This window comes from Bos mutus, chromosome 21 (assembly GCF_027580195.1).
Source record: "Bos mutus isolate GX-2022 chromosome 21, NWIPB_WYAK_1.1, whole genome shotgun sequence".
Lineage (NCBI taxonomy): Eukaryota > Metazoa > Chordata > Mammalia > Artiodactyla > Bovidae > Bos > Bos mutus.
Window position 1 is genome coordinate 51,968,082 of NC_091637.1, and position 14,897 is coordinate 51,982,978.

Genomic DNA, 14,897 nt, shown 5'->3' on the forward strand with positions numbered 1-14,897 from the left:
GTTGCAGGTGGACAGCAAAAGGACTCAGCCATACATATCCTTATTATTATTATTATTATCCTTATTATTTAAAAGGCTTTGTATAATAATTATCCTATGGCTCTTCACTGTAGGCAGATACATATCCAATGATTCAATTTCTTTGGTAATTAGAGGGCTTTTAAGTATTTATATACATGCTTCATAGAATGAGTAAATTTTTTTAAGTGAGATGCCACTTTATATTACAAAGAACAGAGATTGTCTCAGTTTCACAGAGGGTATGTGAAATGTGGACCAGTTTACATAAGTTCAGCTTGTACTGCTTAAAGTATTTTTTCAAATAGAATAGGAAAGATTCTGTCCCTTTCTAGAAAAAGGATACCCAGTGTAGTAAGCAATTATCATAATGCATCACAGTGAATCACATCTTCTTGTGTCCAAACACGCATGCCATATAACTGTTGTGGGTCCTCTTATAAAAAATAATTATTCATATTCTTGAATCTGGACTGATTGAGTCTTCTATTGACCAATAGATGTGGCAGAAGAGATAGATGATTCTGGAACATAGAACATAAGAGGGCTTGCACCCTCTGCTCTCATTTTAGAAACTTGAGAACTTTATGTATGAAGCATAGTCTAAATTACTTGAGATGAGAGGTCATATAGCAAAATAGAGGCATTCAGCAGGAATGACCTTGGGACTTTTTGTTCAATCCATCCATTGGGTGAATATAGTCATGAGTGAGTTTTCAGTCTCATAAAAATGCCACATGCTACATTTTAAAAAAATCAGTCTTCATCTAATGAATTCCAATTTAGCCACTTTTCCATCTTTTCCATAGTTTCCTCACTCATTATAGATGTTGCTTTTGTTGTTCAGTTGCTAAGTTGTATCTGACTCTTTGCAACGCCATGGACTGCAGCGTGCCAGGCTTCCCTGTACTTCACTGTCTTCCAGAGTTTGCTCAAACTCATGTCCATTGAGTCGATGATGCCGTCCAAACTCCTCCTCTGTTGCTCTCCTCTCCACCTGCCCACAATCTTTCCCAGCATCAGGATCTTTTTCAATGCATCTACTCTTCTCATCAGGTAGCTGAAGTATTAGAACTTGAGTTTAGCATCATCTTTCCAATGAATATTCAGGGTTGATTTCCTTTCGAGTAGACTGGTTTGATCTCTTTGCAGTCCAAGGGACTCTCAGCAGTCTTATCCAACACCACAATTTGAAACCATCAATTTTTTGGTGCTCAGAGTTCTTTATGGTCCAACTCTCACATCTGTACATGATTACTGGAAAAAACATGGCTTTGACTATACAGACCTTTGTCAGCAAAGTGATGTCTCTGCTTTTTAATACACTATCAAGGTCTGTCATAGCTTTTCTTCCAAGGAGCAAGCAAGTTTTAATTTCATGGCTGCAGTCACTGTCTGCAATGACTCTGGAGCCCAAGAAAATGAAATCTTATAATGTTTCCACTTCTTCCCCATTTATTTGCCATAAAATGATGGGAGATTTTGCCATGATCTTTGTTTTTTGAATGTTGAGTTTTAAGCCAGCTTCTTTACTGTAGACTCTTGAGAGTCCCTTGGACTGCAAGAAGATCCAACCAGTTAGTCCTAAAGGAAATCAGTCCTGAATATTCATTGGAAAGACTGATACTGAAGCTGAAACTCCAATACTAAGGCCACCTGATGCAAAGAATTTATTCACTAGAAAAGGCCCTGATGCTGGGAAAGATTGAAGGAAGGAGAAGGGGACAACAGAGGATGAGATGATTGGATGGCATCATCGACTCAATGGACATGAGCTGGAGTAAGCTCCAGTAGTTGGTGATGGACAAGGAAGACTGGCATGCTGAAGTCCATGGGGTCACAAAGAATTGGACACGACTGAGTGACTGAATGGATCTGAACCTCACTCTCCTATTTCACCATCATCAAGACACTCTTTAGTTTCACTTTACTTTCTGCCAATAAACTGTTATCATCTGGATATCTGAGATTGTTGATATTTCTCCTAGCAATCTTTATTCCACGTGATGGATTCTTGGAGTGTGGGTCGTGAGTTGTCCAGTCAAATGGGTTGTGAGTCATCCAGCCCAGCATTTCACATGATGTACCCTGCATAGAAGTTAAGTAAGCAGGGTGACAATATTCAACTTTGTCATACTCCTTACCCTATTTGGAACCAGTCAGTTGTTCGGTTTCTGGTTCTAACTGTTGCTTCTTGACCTGCATACAGGTTTCTAAGGAGACAGGTAAGGTGATCTTGTATTCCCATCTCTTTAAGGATTTTCCACATTTTTTTTATGATCCACATAGTCAAAAGCTTTAATATAGTAAATGAACTCCCCCCCACCTTTTTTTTCTGGAATTCTCTTGCTTTCTTCATGATCCAGTGAATGTTGGCAATTTGATCTCTGGCTCCTCTGCCTTTTCTAAACCTAGTTTGTACATCTGGTTCATGTGCTGCTGAAGCCTAGCCTGAAGGATTTTGAGCATAATCTGCAAACATGAGAAATGAGCGCAATTGTACAGTAGTTTAAATATTTTTTTGGCATTTCCCTTCTTTGGGATTGGAATGCAAACTGACCTTTTACAATCCCGTGGCCACTGTTGAGTTTTCCAAATTTGCTAACATATTGAGTGTAGCACTTTAATAGCATCATCTTTTCCAGCTAAAATTTCATTACCTCCACTACCTTTATTGGTAGTAATGTGCCCTAAGGTCCATTTGACTTCATACTCCAGGAATCCATCACCTGGATAAATTACCTCAAGGAATTTCATCATCTCCCCTAACACTGTCCATAGTAACACTTCCCTAAGGACTACTTGACTTCACCCACCAAGATGTCTGGCTCCAGGTGAGTGATCATAACATCATGGTGATCCAGGTCATTAAGACCTTTTTTGTATAGTCCTTCTGTGTATTCTTGTCACCGCTTAATCTCTTTGGCTTCTGTTAGGTACTTATTTTTTCTGGTCTTTATTGTGTCCATTCTTTCATGACATTTTCCCTTGATATCTCCAATTTTCTTTAAGAGATCTCTTGGCTTTCCCATTCTATTGTTTTCCTCTATTTCTTTGCATTGTTCATTCAAGGCCTTTTTATTTCTCTGTGATATTCTCTGGAACTCTGCATTCAACTGGGTATATATTTCCCTTTCTTCCTTGTCTTTTACTTCCTTTCTTTTCTCAGCTATTTGTAAAACTTCCTCAGACAGCTGTTTTGCCTTCTTGCATTTCTTTTTCTTTTGGTTGGTTTAGGTGACTGCCTCCAGTACAATTATGAGCCTCTGTCCATAGTTCTTCAATCACTCTATCCACCAGACCCAATCCCTTGAATCTGTGTGTAACCTCAACTGTATAATCATAAGGAGTTTTATTTAGGGCATACCTGAATGGCCTAGTGGTTTTCCCTACTTTTTCAATTTATGCCTGCATTGAGCCATTATCAGCCCTAGGTTTTGTTTTTGCTGACTTATCCAGCATCATCATCTTTGGCTGAAAACAATATAATCAATCTGATTTCATTATTGACTATATGGTGTTGTCCATGTGTAGAGTCGTCTTGGGTCATTAGAAGACAGTGTTTGCCACGACCAGGGTGTTCTCTTGGCAAAACTTTGTTAGCCTTTGCCCTGATTCATTTTTACTCCAAGGCCAAACTTGCCTGTTACTCCAGGTATCTCTTGACTTCCTACTTTTGCATTCCAATCCCCTATGATGGAAAGAACATCTTTCTTTCTTTTCTTTTAAGGTATTACTTTAGCTCTTTCCAAAATGGCCTCATGTAGAGACCAACAAACATCCTCTTTTTCTTTCTGGATATACCATACTGTTGATGTGATAGCCAGGACTTATAGCCCACAGCATTAAAATCATGCCCAGAGGAAATTTATCTAAGAAACACAGATATTTTCTTTACGAGGTAATCATTCTTCTGCTTAAGAATATTACATAGAACTTGCATAAATATGTGAAAAATGCAGCAACCAATAGATAGTGAAATGGACACTTTTTTCTATATGAGCACTGAAATCAAGAAGACAGAATGCAGCCTTGTTCAATCTTACCTGGAAACCTGAAAGTCCAGGAAATCAAATTTTTCAGTTTTTCATATGTCTTTTATCGACAGCAAAATTTCCCTGAGTATTGATTTAGTGCTTATAAATAATTTTTGCTAGTCAAATTCTCAAACATGGAATTCATAATTAATGAAGATTGACTGTATATGACATATATGTGGACATTTCCAAATACAAATACTTTTGCAAAGTAGAAATAATTAGAATTGCTAGATGTGGAACTCTCCAGTTGAGGTAAAAAAATGTGACACATCTTCTGTAGATAATCAGGGAATAGTGACAGCCAGGAGTGCAATGCAGTATAAAAATTTCAATCTCCATGACTATTTGAAGAAGTTGAACCCCAACTTGGGCTTCCAGGTGTTGCTAGTGGTAAAAGAACCCACTTGCCAATGCAGGAAACATAAGAGACATGGGTTTGATCCCAGGGTCTAGAAGATCCCCTGGAGGAGGGCATGGCAACCCACTCCAGGATTCTTGTCTGGAGAATTCCATGGATAGAGGGGCCTGAAAGGCTACAGTCCATAGGAGTCACAGAGTTGGACATGACTGAGGCGACTTAGCACACATGCACTAACCCCAACTTGGCAACCTGTTAATGGAATAGCCTTATGCAAGTAACTCATCATTTCTGATTCTAATATCATTTGCTCTCTTGTAAAACAACAACAACAAAACATAATATACTTTAGTTTAGTTAGTTCAGTCACTCAGTCATGTCTGACTCTTTGCGACCCCATGAATCACAGCACTCCAGGCCTCCCTGTCCATAACCAACTCCTGGAGTTCACCCAGACTCACGTCCATTGAGTCAGTGATGCCATCCAGCCATCTCATCCTCTGTCATCCCCTTCTCCTCCTGCCTCCAATCCCTCCCAGCATCAGAGTCATTTCCAATGAGTCAACTCTTCTCATGAGGTGGCCAAAGTATTGGAGTTTCAGCTTTAGCATCATTCCCTCCAAAGAAATCCCAGGGCTGATCTCCTTCAGAATGGACTGGTTAGATCACCTTGCAGTGCAGGGGACTCTCAAGAGTCTTCTCCAACACCACAGTTCAAAAGCATCAATTCTTCGGCGCTCAGCCTTCTTCACAGTCCAACTCTCACATCTATACATAATCTACTAGGGATATGCTATTTTTAGTATTTAAAAATATATATGTTATATATATATATTTTTTTCTCCTAGGAACAGTAGTTCAGTGTTCACTAATTTAATGTTAATGGAGATTTTTAAAAAAAAAAAACTACCATGAATAATGAAAACTAACTGTATATATGTGTGTTTATGTGTTTTGTATAAATATGTAATTATATATATAATATGTAATTATATATGTGTTTTTATATAAAATATGTAATTATATGTCTCATACATATATACAACTGTGTGTCTTTGTGTTTACAGACCACACTGATGAAATATTATATTCGCCCAATAGAACATTATTCAGTTGCAAAAAAGTACATACTACTGACACAGGCTCAAATACATTATGTTCTGTGAAAGTAGCCAGACACAAGAGACTATTCTAGGATTCTATTTACATAAAATGCCCAGAAAATATAAATTTATTGAGTTATTCTCTCAATAAATAAGTACATTATTGGTGGCTGGGAGTTGGTGGTAGGAGTGGGAATTAGCTGTAAAGAGGCATGAGGGAATTTATTGTAGAGAAGGAAATGTCCTAGAAATGATATGTTGATGGTCACATTACTCAGTAAAGTTGTTAAAAATAATCAAAGAATTGTACATTGAAATGGTTGAATTTTATGACATAAATTTGTTATATACTGTAACTGTTTTATATTAAAACTGTTTATAAAGTAATAAGGGTGACTTTCTAGTGAGTTATTTTACTCTTGGGGTATCTACTTTGTAATCACCACCTAGAGTTCACAAATAATGCTTTCCTTAGTTTCCTGAACTATATTTATTGAATCTATGCTATGCATCTCATTTACTCTCTCTTCTGCATCACTGTTTATTCTTGTTACCTGCACATTTGATGTCAAAGCCACTGCAGTGATTCTGAAGTCCACTATATATCCAAAATGTAATGGCTCTATCATCTTTTTAATGTATCAGTTAATTTAAAAAAATCATTGGCTACCGTGTGCCAGCACAATACCAATTTCTGAGGATGGAATACTAACTAAAACAGACATAATACCTATCCTTTGGGCTTATCTGATGGCCCAGACAGTAAAGGATCTTCCTGCAATGTGGGAAACCTGGAGAAGGGAATGTGTACTCTCTCCAGTATTCTTGTCTGGAGAAGTATATGGACAGAGGAGCCTGGCGGGGCTTCCGCAAAGAGTCGGACATCACTGAGCAACCAAGCACTGGCCAGCACAGCAGAAAGGTTAATTGCTCAAGAAGTTAGAATAATCTATTTCAATCCTCTCTAGCTTATACACACACTCTGAAACAACTGACAGTTTCATTCCAGGAGATGAAATGGAGTGAAAAGAAAATAATGCTAAATGCCGTGAATTCCTCACTCACTGAAATTCTACCACTGAACCTAAATACAAACATCGTATGCTTTCTGTGTTTTCTTCACATTAGTAAAGCTGGCAAAGGTTGTGGGTTGGGCCATGACTTGATTCTCAAACCATAACATGGCTCTACTGTTCTTGAAGTTGAAGTCCTCATAGTTACATTGGGACTCAGAGCATCATCTGGATAAACTAAGTTGCTGTTGTAGCTTCTTACTTACTAAGATCAAACTTTGTAGTGCTCTCCACACAAATACACTTAGAAACATTATTCTATTTCTGAGAAGTAGGATTGTTCTTACCTCATCATCCTGCTAAGACTGTTAAATAACAGGTTTGTTGGCACTGGCTAGCTCATAAACACAGAATATAGAATAAATAAATCAGTTTTCGCACTGAAAAATAAAACTTCATGCATATATCCCTTAAGATGCCAAAAAGACAGGATCAATGATACTGATATCCTATTTACTTTTTGGAATTTTTGTTTCTATCTGCAAAGCAAGATGCAGGAAAATCCCCATGAACCACATCTGTTTTAACGTCATTTGCACAAACTCAAAGGCAGTTTTGCCATTCCACTATTGTGTTTTTGAAAAGATATAACAGTGTCATATAATTGTTCTTGCTATGTTTTTCTCTTTTAAATTTCTCTTTATGACATCACTTCTGAACATTTCCTGCTCAATAGTTATGACCCTTGTCTCCAGAAATTCATGAGATATTCGCAACATGAAGTAGGTTCTAATGAAGTCATTTCCTTTTGACCATTAATATCTTTGGGTAACTATGGAACCTCAGAGGATGTGACTAATGTAATAGGTTGTGGTGAAATTGCCATTCAAACTGGCAATGCTATTTGCATTTCTACAAATAAAAACTGCAGAACTCTTGGCATATAGCAACCCTACTCAAAATTCTTCACTAAAAAAACAAACAAAAAAACTTCAATATATATATTTTTTAAATCTTCTGATCTCTCTTTTATAAAATCCCTATTTTTCGTATGCTATATGAGACACAACAGAGGTAATACTCTTTTTTTTTTTTTCATATCAACTGCTCTCAGCAATATATAGGATCTTCCAGACCAAATAATAACTATTGATCGAAACCTCCTTGTAAATAATAGTGGACTCGTAAGTAAATTCTGTCCAAAGTTAAGTAACCCAAAGTGACTTCTATCAGCTACTTTCCTTAAGAGATACTTTCACTTTCTTCTTTGGCCCTCCATTTGACCACTACCTAAAAAGTTAATACAACTTCTTGTATCATATGGTTTTGGAACATGTCTTAGGATTGGTGGAAGAGTTAACAGTGAGTGGAGAATTTCCTAGAGTAGAGACATTATTCTACCTTTGGACAGCCTGCCTTCAGGTTGAGTAAGGTGATTTAAAAAAAAATACTAAAATAAACTGCTATATTGTTTACAGAACTGATATACGATTTTCTTAATCACAGCCATTCTCATTCTAAAATTTTAAGAATGATGGTAATCATTGCTTTTGGCAATAAGAGAAATACATTTATTTCTCAACGCAGAAGTACCAGAATTACATAAAACATTTTAGTCCAAAATAAATGTTACTGAACACTGCTCATCAGAACTGGAATATTAAGGGAAAGGAAAATCATAGAGGCAACTTCTGGCATGCCTAGGGGGAATATAGGCAAATAAGAGGGTGTTGTGTAGTGATCTAAAGAACAAACTATACATAATGACAAAAAACTTAAGTTTTCTATGAATCATTTATTCTTAAGTAAAACATTTAAAATTCTTAAGCATGTTAAATTATTGGTAAAAAGGTTGACAATATCTATCACATAAGAAAAACATGAACATTTATGGACTAGAATACAATAAGTACTTAATCAATGTGCATGCTAGGTTGCTTCAGTTCAGTCACTCAGTTGTGTCTGACTCTTTGTGACCCCATGAATCGCAGCACGCCAGGCCTCCCTGTCCATCACCAACTCCCGGAGTTCACTGAGACTCACGTCCATCGAGTCAGTGATGCCATCCAGCCATCTCATCCTCTGTCGTCCCCTTCTCCTCCTGCCTCCAATCCCTCCCAGCATCAGAGTCTTTTCCAATGAGTCAACTCTTCGCATGAGGTGGCCAAAGTACTAGAGTTTCAGCTTTAGCATCATTCCTACCAAAGAACACCTAGGGCTGATCTCCTTCAGAATGGACTGGTTGGATCTCCTTGCAGTCCAAGGGACTCTCAAGAGTCTTCTCCAACACCACAGTTCAAAAGCATCAATTCTTCGGCGCTCAGCTTTCTTCACAGTCCAACTCTCACAGCCATACATGACCACAGGAGAAACCATAGCTTTGACTAGACTGACCTTTGTCGGCAAAGTAATATCTCTGCTTTTCAATATGCTATCTAGATTGGTCATAACTTTTCTTTCAAGGAGTAAGCGTCTTTTAATTTCATGGCTGCAGTCACCATCTGTAGTAATTTTGGAGCCCAAAAAAATAAAGTCTGACACTGTTTCCCCATCTATTTCCCATGAAGTGATGGGACCGGATGCCATGATTTTCATTTTCTGAATGTTGAGCTTTAAGCCAACTTTTTCACTCTCCACTTTCACTTTCATTAAGAGGCTTTTGAGTTCCTCTTCACTTTCTGCCATAAGGGTGGTGTCATCTGCATATCTGAGGTGATTGATATTTCTCCAGGCAATCTTGATTCCAGCTTGTGTTTCTTCCAGTCCAGCATTTCTCATGATGTACTCTGCGTGTAAGTTAAATAAGCAGGGTGACAATATACAGCCTTGATGTACTCCTTTTCCTATTTGGAACCAGTCTATTGTTCCATGTCCAGTTCTAAGTGTTGCTTCCTGACCTGCATACAGATTTCTCAAGAGGCAGATCAGGTGGTCTGGTATTCCCATCTCTTTCAGAATTTTCCACAGTTTATTGTGATCCACACAGTCAAAGGCTTTGGCATAGTCAATAAAGCAAAAATAGATGTTTTTTTGGAACTCTCTTGCTTTTTTGATGATCCTGCAGATGTTGGCAATTTGATCTCTGTTTCCTCTGCCTTTTCTAAAACCAGCTTGAACATCAGGAAGTTCACGGTTCACGTATTTCTGAAGCCTGGCTTGGAGAATTTTGAGCATTACTTTACTAGCGTGTGAGATGAGTGCAATTGTGGGGTAGTTTGAACATTCTTTGACATTGCCTTTCTTAGGGATTGGGATGAAAACTGACCTTTTCCAGTCCTGTGGCCACTGCTGAGTTTTCCAAATTTGTTGGCATATTGATTGCAGCACTTTCATAGCATCATCTTTCAGGATTTGAAATAGCTCAACTGGAATTCCATCACCTCCACTAGCTTTGTTCGTAGTAATGCTTTCTAAGGCCCACTTGACTTCATATTCCAGGATATCTGGGTCTAGGTGAGTGATCACACCATCGTGATTATCTGGGTCATGAAGATCTTCAGTCTTATCCAACTCTGAACGACCCTATGGACTACAGTCCAACAAGATCCTCGGTCCATGGGATTCTCCAGGCACGACTACTGGAATGGGTTGCCATGCCCTCCTCCAGGGGATCTTCCTGATCCACGTATTGAATATGCATCTCTTAGGGTCCTGCATTGGCAGGCGGGTTCTTTACCACTAGCACCACCTGGGAAGCCCTAATCAATGTGAGTCACTGCTGTTTGTTTTACACAGTAATATTTTGTATTCCCTTTTTATTAACACTGAAAGATTGGTTTTATCTCAGGTCACTTCAAGTTCTAAGTAAAGTGCTTTGCATATTTAAATGACCAAAATAATTCTTGTGAAATTTAAAAACTCTTTCTTATTCAAAATTATTTTTCTTACTATTTGGGAATATCTTAATGGAATTAAAATATACTAAATTTTTAACTTTATGTAACCATTTTCTAAAATATTCTTATCTATGAAAGCAACCAATGCTTAAGTATGTGTCTAGTCTAAAATCATATAATGATTTGGTTCAGAAGTACAACCACAGGCCCCAAATATTTTAATCACAGTTAGGTCTCTTTACTCCATATCCCACACACACTGTTTTTTAACTCTTTTTTCGTTAACATATTTTTTCATTACATTTTAATGAATTTTCTTTCATGTCATAGGAAAATGCAAAATTATTATGTTATTTTAGTAAGGGAGTTTACAAATTACCTTTTTTTTTTTTTTTCTGTTTTTATTCTTCTTAAATTTTTCAGTTATTGTGTATAAAAAAGTTTTAAAAAGATGCACATATCTTCTCAACCCAGGAATCAAACCAGGGTCTCCTGCATTGCAGGCAGTTTCTTTACCAACTGAGCTTCGAGGGAAGCCCCATAAATATATTCAACATCCTATAAATAAGCATCTTGCCTGTATAATGTATATAGTTTGCCAAAAGAGATTATTTCTAAGATAAAGGGGAATACTGAATAATAGTGGCAATTATAATTCTGCACCATTTTCACATTCCATTAAAAATGAATTATTATATTAACATTTATATGCTTTAGTGGAATTGTTTTGTTGTAAAGGTGCACCTCATGTGAAGAGTTGACTCATTGGAAAAGACTCTGATGCTGGGAGGGATTGGGGGCAGGAGGAGAAGGGGACGACAGAGGATGAGATGGCTGGATGGCATCACCAACTCGATGGACGTGAGTTTGAGTGAACTCCGGGAGTTGGTGATGGGCAGGGAGGCCTGCGTGCTGGGATTCATGGGGTCACAAAGAGTCGGCACGACTGAGTGGCTGAACTGAACTGAACTGAAAGGTGCACATACTCTTTGACAGACTCTGGCAATGGTTGTCAGTTTTAACCATCACTAAGATGAATATGGGTTGTATCAGTGCAGTTCAGTTCAGTTTAGTCGCTCAGTTGTATCTGACTCGTTGCGACCCCATGAATCACAGCACGCCAGGCCTCCCTGTCCATCACCAACTCCCGGAGTTCATTTACTCAAACTCACGTCCATCAAGTCGGTGATGCTATCCAGCCATTTCATCCTCTGTCGTCCCCTTCTCCTCCTGTCCCCAGTCCCTCCCAGCATCAGGGTCTTTTCCAATGAGTCAACTCTTCGCATGAGGTGGCCAAAGTATTGGAGTTTCAGCTTCAGCATTAGTCCTTCCAATGAACACCCAGGACTGATCTCCTTTAGGATGGACTGGGTGGATCTCCTTGCAGTCCAAGGGACTCTCAAGAGTCTTTGCCAACACCACAGTTCAAAAGCATCAATTCTTCGGTGCTCAGCCTTCTTCACAGGCCAACTCTCACATCCATACATGACCACAGGAAAAACCATAGCCTTGACTAGACAGACCTTTGTGGGCAAACTAATATCTCTGCTTTTCAATATGCTATCTAAGTTGGTCATAACTTTCCTTCCAAGGAGTAAGCATTTTTTAATTTCATGGCTGCAGTCACCATCTGCAGTGATTTTGGAGCCCAGAAAAATAAAGTCTGACACTGTTTCCACTGTTTCCCCATCTATTTCCCATGAAGTGATGGGACCAGATGCCATGATCTTACTTTTCTGAATGTTGACCTCTAAGCCAACGTTTTCACTCTCCTCTTTCACTTTCATCAAGAGGCTTTTTAGTTGGCTTTTTAGTTCCTCTTCACTTTCTGCCGTAAGGGTGGTGTCATCTGCATATCTGAGGTGATTGATATTTCTCCTGGCAATCTTGATTCCAGCTTGTGCTTCATGACCTATGTATCATGATCTGTTTAAATCACTGTTTTTTCCATTGTATTTCTGCATCAAGAGTCTACAGAAACTTGGGAAATAGGGAACCTGTGTAAGTTTGAAACATGTTTAAAATAGATTAAAGAATTTTGAAGTCTTTCTAGCCATTGTCAAACCAAGAAATACAGATATTCCCAAACATAATTTCTGATTAAAAACACTTGAGGCTTAATCTTCTCTTCCTACATAGAGAAAAATGCATTGAACTTGCAAAGAAAAATTCCCTTGTTAGTTATTTTTATTACATACAACATTGGATAGGAACTAATGTTTAGCAAGCCAGAGGGTGAGAAAATAAATTTTATGAAATATAAGCTATATTTGATGAATAACCTAGAGCTACTTCATATATTTTCACTGTGATACTAGTATTTCTGACATTGTCACTAGTACAAAATTTATATGTTTATTTTGAAATTCTTCCCTTTCACAACTAATATAGATATAGGTAAAGATATGATAACATTTATAGAACTTGTTGCAAATGTTTGAAAGTATATATTTAAGGGATATCGCATGAAACAACTGCTGCATTTAAGCATTAACAGCAGTGTTAAACAAAAAGCTTCTGATTAAGAATAAAAAAAAATACACATATTTTATGCATTTTAAATACTTTTGAAGCTAGAAAAAAGCTTTTATATTTGCTTATTACTATATTTTTTGTATAGGGTCTACACTAGTTGTATAAGAGATTTCATTTATGTGCTCAGCAGTCACCAAATCTCTTTGCTCTTTGGTCTGTACAGTAAACTATCAAGATACTTACTAAAGTAGCTCATGCTGCTGCTACTGCTGCTAAGTCGCTTCAATCATGTTTGACTCTGTGCGACCCCATAGACGGAAGCCCACCAGGCTCCCCTGTCACTGGGATTCTCCAGGCAAGAACACTGGAGTGGGTTGCCATTTCCTGCTCCAATAAAGTCGCTCATAGAATTGACTAAATATTCATTTATCAATGCATTTATCCATATAGAAAAATTTCCTTTATTCTTTACCATATAAGTTCTGGAAATTACAGAAGTAACTAATAAGATATGCTTTTATAAATTTTGCTTACTTGGCAAGATAATACATTAGGACATAAACAGCCAAATAAAACGGATTTTTGTATTCAAAACTGTATGTCACAAATGAAGTAGAATAGTAGAAAATAATAGGCCAAAGTGGGGATTCTGTGTGGGTATTTGTGTGTGTGTGTGTGTGTGAGAGAGAGAGAGAGAGAGAGAGAGAGAGAGATGGGTGCGGAGAGAAAGATATTTTAGCAAAGGTATTCAGGGAATCTTCTCTGAGTAAGGATATAAAGTATGTCATGAATGCTGAGAAGAAGCTATGTGATGATAGGTTTAAATAACATTCTTTTTTTCCTCTCCACCTTTACTGAGATATAATTGACATATAGCATTGCATAAATAAGCATTGCATATTTAAGTTTGTTTCATATATTAATATTTTGTAAAATGATTATCACCATAGCATTAGCTAATGCCTCCAGCATGTCACATAATTACCACTTCTTTTTTGTGGGGAGCATATTTTAGATCTATTCTCTTGTGATAGAAGAAAAACAAATGCCAAACTTTTGTATGAAGAAAGTATGACGATGGATTAAAAAAAAAGTAGAACATAAAGTATAACATACCAGAATTCATATCATGAAGTAAAGAATGCATAAGAATTGTATTTGTTAAACTTTAAATTTTTTCTATATTTTAATTTATAGATTAGTCTAGAGACTATGTATATAGGTGCACAGGCTTGCAATAAAAATTAACATTTTTATTTACCATGGATAATGATAAAATGAAAAAAGACATTTTCCTAAATGTGCTGACTTACAGATATTAATAAATTTAGTGTTATTCTAATAAGGTATTGCATGTACAATTATTAGGATAAATTTTAGAAAGGATATATTTCATCTCAAATAGATCCAACAATTAGCCATTAATAATTTATTAAATATTTGAGCTTCCCAGATGACTCAGAGGGTAAAGAATCTGCCTGCAATGTGGGAGACCTGGGTTCAATTCCTGGGTTGGAAAGATCCCCTTGAAGAGGGCATGGCAACTCACTCAGTATTCTTGCTTGGAGAATCCCATGGGCAGAGGGAGGAGCCTGATGGGCTGCAGTCTACAGGGTCAGAAAGAGTTGGACATGACTGACTTACTAACGCATACATTTAATATTTATCCCAAGTTCTTGGATATTAAGTTTGCTATTTAACTGGTAGAAACATATTAAGTTTAATTGAGGAAAAGGGCAAAGGAATGTGACCCTGTATTCCAAGCCTGAGGACTATTATCAAAAGACTTCATAGATTGTACCTTTTCCTACATTATATATTTGAATGAAGTTGGAAGAAAAGTTCCTGGAAATTAGATACATGAGATTTTGCATTACTGTGTGTGTATTTCAACTATTTAGGATTTAACTCCAAGTTCAGATAAAGTAAGAGTAAGGTATAACATCTAAGCTCTATAACTTGACCTTGATGTAAATAGTTTGTTCAGAGAAAGCAAATAGGTAGGTATCAGTTTACAGAGGACAACATTAAATGTATTTCCTCTAAATGAATAT